This window comes from Dioscorea cayenensis, chromosome 7, assembly GCF_009730915.1.
Source record: "Dioscorea cayenensis subsp. rotundata cultivar TDr96_F1 chromosome 7, TDr96_F1_v2_PseudoChromosome.rev07_lg8_w22 25.fasta, whole genome shotgun sequence".
Classification (NCBI taxonomy): Eukaryota; Viridiplantae; Streptophyta; class Magnoliopsida; order Dioscoreales; family Dioscoreaceae; genus Dioscorea; species Dioscorea cayenensis.
The window spans coordinates 21,625,378-21,632,766 of record NC_052477.1 but is presented as its reverse complement, the minus strand read 5'-3'; the positions used below and the strand labels follow the sequence as shown (position 1 = coordinate 21,632,766).

General features: G+C 33.4%; 1 pseudogene; it reads left to right on the top strand.

The window, feature by feature from the left end:
• The first annotated feature begins 584 nt into the window (after positions 1–584).
• On the top strand, positions 585–7,084 carry LOC120265151 (annotated as a pseudogene).
• Positions 7,085–7,389: the final 305 nt, after the last annotated feature.

The window sequence follows — 7,389 nt, the reverse complement described above, 5'->3', positions numbered from 1 at the left end:
CTTAAAATTAAAGGAACTGCATATAAATCATATGTAGTAAAAATGGTGTTCTTACAGGGTGCTCCACTAATTTACTAAGTCTTCAAAATAAAATTATCAAATCATAACACTGTCTTAAAGAAAATACAACTCTGACAGCAATATGGAATATAGCAAAAGTTTATTATGGTTATCTAATTCAATTATTTCAAGGACAACACATGATCTTGTTGAGAGTAGATTCTAAATTAAAGGATATGATTTTATATTATAAAATTAGAAATTGTAGATATTTGAAAATGGACTAGATAGATCCAAAACTACTTAATGTGTGTTTTAGTGAAAGTGGGTTGAGATGGAGTATACTTTGCGTGAATGGATGTGTAAAAGCAGTTTGAAACATGTGCACACGATTTTGTATGATTTAGACAAAAATTTGTATGTCATTACAATTAGAATCTACTTAATAAATTTGAAGGTATAGTTATTTATCACTTTCTTGAACCGACACATTACGAGAATCTAGCCTCCAAATAAATAATTCGCTTTCATAATTTTATATTATTAAATAAGTTGTGCATTAAGGACAGCTGGATAAGATAGCCATGGAAATCACTGCTAGGAACTCTCTTCTTTGGTAAACTACAAAGACAAGTTCGCTAAGAGCAACTGAATAGTAGATTTGGAAACTTCATCTTGGTGAAAGTTTATGTAGTCTGTTGGTATTTGTATCTGTTAATAATGTATCATAACGGTTCATCAAAAAGCAAAGATGAACAATAGTGAGGAAGAAGTTAAAACTGTTTGTTTGGAAAGCTTTTTATAAGTCATGACTTGTTTTTGAGAAAACATTTTAATTGTTATTATTATTTTCAGAGAATGTTTGTTTCAACTTTCAAGCGTTTTAATGGAATCCTAGTCAAACTCTATTGTTTATTGTTGAAACTTGGAAATATGTAGAATGTGATACTATGTCTAACATTGGCGCTATGTTCTGTACAATAACAATAATTTAAAACCAATTATTTTATTATATGTTGTTTTCAGTCATTTTTAAAACTACGGGCTTTTACTACACAATCTCTTTAGAAATCACGATGCTACCTGATAATTTCCTGAATCTGTAAAGGACATGCTTGTCCTTTTAGATAAAATTGGAAGCAATTATCGTCTGGATAGGATTTAAATTCCTTCAAACAAGAAATTGAAGTTAGATTGCAAGGTTTATTTAATGTGTTATGTTTGCCAGTTCATGCAAAGAGTTATTTGAATAAAATCTTCAGCTTTTCTAGAGTGACTCTTGCTATCAATCAACTATCAAGGTTAGTGAGACACTAGCAATTGTGGTTGGTGAAAGACAAACTTATTGATAACAAAGACTAACACATTTATCTTAGTTTTACATTCATCCCTACATCTCTAATTTCCTCAAGCCTGTTTGGGAAAAATTCGGCAAGCTAATTCAAGGATTTCTAAATTCAGAATTGGTCACATCAGGAACTCACAAATACTTATTGTTAGAGTAACTACTAGTCCCACATCAATTAATTTGATAAATATGGACTTGAATGTATAAGTCTAGGTGTCTCATACAATCAGCTTAAGCTTTTCGGTTGAACGGCTCATTAAGATATATGTTTGGTAACCAATACGGTAAAAAAAATTAATTAATTTTTTTGTTCAGTTTGTTTGCCATGTAGCTAGTTAAAATAGATTAACACGTATCAAAGGGGTGTATAATAGTTAGTAATTAATAGTCCTATATCAATTAATCTGGTAAATATCGATCTTGATATGTAGTTTAAATTTTCATCCCATCAACTTAAGCTTGCCACTGAATCGAGCCTGATAAATATATTTATCGCATCAACACCATGAAATTAAACCACAACCCCTCTATATGTTCCACTTGCATCAGTCACACATAAGTTTCATTTTGAACACTGGGAAATCCTCTCACCTGGCATTTCGCTGTTTTCCCATTTGCTCAAAAAGTTCTCCAATTTGGTAAAGCAAAATGTTTACCATGTCGTCCTTTAAAACATAGCCCTTACTAAATTGTCAAATATGAAAGACCACTTTCTTGTTTTTCACTTAATAGTAGTTGGCTTGCCAACAATTTTTAGTAAATATTCTTAGTGTATTTTACTAAGTTAGCTGCCACTAATTTTTAAAAGGAAGGGTGTGTTAAGTAAGATTGCCACTTCTCGGGCTGAAGCCAATGTGAAACCTTTAAGTAACTTATCAGTTGTTTATAATGATAATATTGATTTCTTTTTATTTGCAGGATGCTGTGCATATATTGATGCGGAAAATGCAATGAATCCATCATTGGCAGAAGCCATGGGTGTAGACATAGAAAATCTTCTGATCACACATCCTACTAGTGCTGAAAATTCTCTTAGCATTGTGAATACACTGATTACCAGTGGATCAGTTGATGTGATAGTGGTGGATAGTGTATGTGCCTTGTGACAATATCTTTGCTTATGCTGGTATCAAATATGTATGCATTTCATGATATTTTAACCTTTTTCTGTACTTATAATTGAACCAAGTTTATAAAATGCATTTCAGCAGACAGGAATTTTGACATCAAAATTGGTCATTTAGGGTAAAATGGTTGGAGACTGTATGATGTAAATGATGCCTTACAATAATGCTTTGGAGTGCATAGGTAGTTTTCTGTATTAAATGGGCTTTTGTTTACAAATGAGTTTGAGTTATCAGCACTATTGTATTGAATGAGCTGATTAAAATGAGTTTTCCTTTTATCTGGATTGTTTTCATTCTAGATACCAGACAGATTCATACTCGATAGATTATGCACACAAAATTACGTCGAATACGATTCTGCCAAGCTTAATGAAATTAGAAATGTATAATAGTGGTTCTGGATGTTCATAACTCATGTGAGTTCACTGAAATAATGGATATTTGTGTTTTTCTTTGGATATCATTTTGTTTCCGCCTTCCTGTGAGTATATCATGTATAACAAGCACATCTACAATGAACTTTTTCTAAATTCCCTTCACTATTTAAGATTATCATGCACATACTCTTAAGACAGTGGTGACTGGACAGAATTATTCTGATAGAATGTTTTGGAAGTTGTGAATTTGTATAAATTGATGTATGTGATCAATGAACCTCTTTGTGTTTGGCAGCTTTTAACTCGAAAGACACTACGCCCATTTGTTTGAAGAAATTCTTTCCTCGAATGTGAGGTTGTGGTAGCTGCTCTCTCTGCAGTGTGAAAATTGATAGGCATGATAAGTCTTAATTCGAAGAAGTGTTACACCACGATTGATGACGTGAGGCACCCGCACCATTACCTCGAGCAGGTCTCACGACTCTGGTGTAATTCTTGCCAATCAGGCACCAACATTGGCATAACTGCTTTCGCCAGTCTTAATGTAAACTTTTGCGTTGATTTTGCAACAGATTTGGACAGCAAAGCTGTATTGTTTGTCATCTGTAATACTTTTCACATCTTGTATCATGCAATAAACAAACCTTCATAGCTGAAACCTCTTCCTTTCTGCATATATTATGGAACTAAGATAGTGAGAAATACTAACTTTTAAGATAAAATAATTATTTCTTAATGTAAATTATGGATTGTCACAAAGTCACTTTGGAACTAGTTCTGTTCCATATTTGTTGTTTCAGTTTGAACTGAAACCTTGCACATGTCTATAAAATTCTTTTGATATACTGGTGAATGTCAATGATAGCTACTTTTTTAATGTAAATGGGCAACGAGGACTGTAGTTACAGAAAAGTTCACTACTAGTTGCATCTGTTCCTGCCTAGATGATCTTGATGCTTCAAGTACAAGGTGTTAAGCTAATTTGTTTTTGAAAGAGGGGATTCTGATAGTAATATTTCAAGGTTTTCCCTTTTCTTGATGTTATACTTTAGCAACATTGTCATTCTGTAGCAATAGTTTGTTTTGGATATATTCAATATTTATTTATTACAGGAAAAATCATCTCAATTCAAATAATGGTAGTCTGCTTGGCCTGGAAGTAAATGTATATCAAGTAAAACGTCATTTGTTAGACAGCATCTTCTTTTGAGCTCACTTTTCTTTCTCATATTTATTTAGTGAAAAAATTCAATGGTTTTAGGGCTTGACTTTGTTTAGTTTTCCATGGTAGAACCATATGGGTGAATATGTACACATTCCATGAGCAGCAAAGAAAAATTTTAGGCTTGTTGTTTATTATATGAGTAACTATTTATTTCACCAGTCTCTAATTATATCTGTTTGAGCCTGTGACAAATGTTGCTTTTTTGTATAATATCGTTGGCAACTATCCCGTTCTCCATAAAATTTTGATTGTTCTTTGTTATTTATTTATTTAATTATTTTTGGTCCATTACATTTTCAGCCTCCTTTCTCCTTTGTCCACAATCTATTTAGTACTTTAAACACAGTAACTTCATCTTTTATCATACCTTTTCACATATGAATAATTCCTATATGTATTTTTTACAGCTGAGGAATAAAGTGAAATCAATTAATGGCCCGGTTAACATGGTAACTTGTGGCGGTAATGCCTTAAAGTTCTATGCTGCAATGCGAATGAGGATTGTGAGAAACAACTTGTTGGAAAACAAAGATGAGGTATCCTAATTAATAGCTAATTATGACCTGCTGTTTGTTAATATTTCTTTTTGTTGCCTTTTGAGTGATGACTGTACTTTACTGAATAATAACACACATTCAAGTTGCTTATTGCGATTTGTATTAAGACTTTGGTAATGGGTATGCTATGGCATTTTTATTTTATATGATTCTTTAATATAAAAAGAATGTGCGCTGAGTTGGATTGGAGAGCATTTAGGACCAAATTTTCGGAGCTTATCGTTTCATAGAGTAGAATACTTCAACCCCAAGGGTAAGATTTGTAAAGTTCAGGTTTTGTGAACCTAGCAATGATTTGATTTTGATAATTTTGTTCTTAACAACTCATTAGGAAGAATTTTGTGAATTAGAGAAAGTAAGGCAAGGAAGAAGGAAGGCTTACAGCAGTTTACATGGATTTGTGCTCTTAAAGTTTTTATGATATTTTCCTTGTTTTGGATTACAATTTAAAAATATAGGCTCATTTGAAAATTGTTGGATGTGATACAGTTTTGAATTTTAAAAATGTTGCAAGTGAACACTAAATCAATTCATCAAACTTGTAATGCCTGATGGTTCACCATAATTATTATGGAAAATGGAATATACTGGTCCCGCACAATTTTTTGAGAGCCTAATTAGTTTAATTTACCTACCTTACAAGCCTAATTATGATTAGATCATTCCAAGTCTGTTTCGCCTATTTCCCCAATAGTAATATTTTCAGATCTGTCTACTTCCGGTTTTAGCTGTCTTGCATGAAAACAGAATACTCAACTATGCAGAAAGCAAACCGGTTTACCCAAATTTTATTCATTGAATTTATTGAGTTCTTGGTGATCTTAATCAGAAATTCTCAAGTTTGTGCCCACGTGGAGCTGTAAGATGTTCAGTGCCTATTTTGGGGACGGCTATTCAATGTATATTTGTTGAATTTATCACCAAAATCATCTGCTAAGAATGCTGTAAAGGAAGATTAATTGTTAGTCATTATTCAAGATACTTTTTTGTTGAAGAGTATATACACAAAGGCTGTAGTGAAAAGATATATTCCTTTGGTTTGCTAATGGGCAATTGGTACCATTGAGACTGTTGTTAATAACATGCTTTCTTTTCGACTGGTTAATGTTTCCATAATCTTGCTATGGAGCTCAATAGGGTTTTAGGGGCTTGAGTGCGCTTGCTTGCATAGATCCACTTTTCCGTTGCTAAAATTTAAACCTGCAAATTTGTTGTCTGGGTCAAATCTCAGCTTTTGAGGAAATTCTTAAAGCTTTTTAGCATTATTTACTCCATGGAGTGTATTACCCTGACTTTGAGATGCACAAGGCCTCAATTCATGGAATGGAGTCTGAGTTTCTAAATGTAATTAGGTTTTTTTTTTTAAGAAGTTTCAAAACTAGTACTCTTGTCACTTCTGCAGTTGTGCTCTTCAGACAATTGTGGCATGGTCAAGCCCTAAGATTGAAGTCATTTCTTTGGGTCAAACTTAGTATTTACTAAAAAGATATACTATCCAGACGACCAAATTACATGAAATAGCCCTGTGTTTCTTTATCACTACAGACATGCTATGTAATTGGAGCATGTAAGTTTGTTTCACTCAACCTGTCTTATTGTTGACTTCTCAAAATTTTAAGTATTGATCTTGCTTTCGTTTTCAGTTTATGTCTTCAACACTAATCTCACTATTTCTATATCAACAACGTTCAACAGATTTTCGGCATCAGCATATCAGTACAAGTTACCAAAAACAAGTTGGCTCCCACCATGAAGAAAGCTACGTTAAACATAGGATTTGGCAAGGGCATTTGCCGCGAAGCTGAGGTTTTGGAATTGGCTTCTGAGCATGGTATTGTCTTGAGGGAAAGGAAATGGTTACTGGATAAACGGGAAGTTTTTCAAAGATGACGAGGAAGCACATCGTTACTTGGCAGAGGATAAATGCGCACAGGATGAGCTTGTCAATACCCTAAGGAACGAATTATTTGAAACAACAGCGTAGCCTCTGCCATTACTAGAACGTATGTTTTTCCCATGACAATGCTTCATTTCATCATTGTTTGCTCTAATTGGAATTTCTGGGAGAAGATCACATTATGGGGGTTATTCAACAATGAATTTTTCAAAGTCCATAGAGGCGATAATTTCATTTATCAAATGGAACCATAATGAACAGAGAAATTCTTAACTTGAGTTTTTGCAAAATGTCATGCTTGTACATCTCAATGCTGGATTTGTGGGGACTGTACTTCTTTCGGATGTTAGGATGCTCGGACTTCTATATATTTGTCCTATGTTCATCTCATTACAAGCTGTGATCCATGTTTTATGCACAAAATCCAGTAAATCATAGGTGGCTAAATTTGTGTATTTGGATGCGGAACTTGAAAGAGTGATACTTCAAAAATATGGCACTGCTTGGTTTGTGCTATGATTCTATTCTAATTGACATGTATGATTCTAGCATATATGTTTTTTTGTTTTTAATGTGTGGATTTTGGTGTCTACATACGCTATTTATCATTTGATTTGATGCCAAGTTGAGTTTTGTTAATCCAGAGGGTGTCAAGTTCAGTATTTTGTCTATCTATTGGTTTAATCCTTCTGCAAATGCCTCTGAAAATTTTGTTGTGATGCAGATTCACTTGTGTTCTTCACATCCTTCAGGCTTCTACTTTTGCTGGAGTTCATCATGCACAAATGGTGGTAGAGGCTTGCTGGTTTGGTTGAAAGCTTGAAATTATCACAGCAAATGGTTCTATACATTGAACTG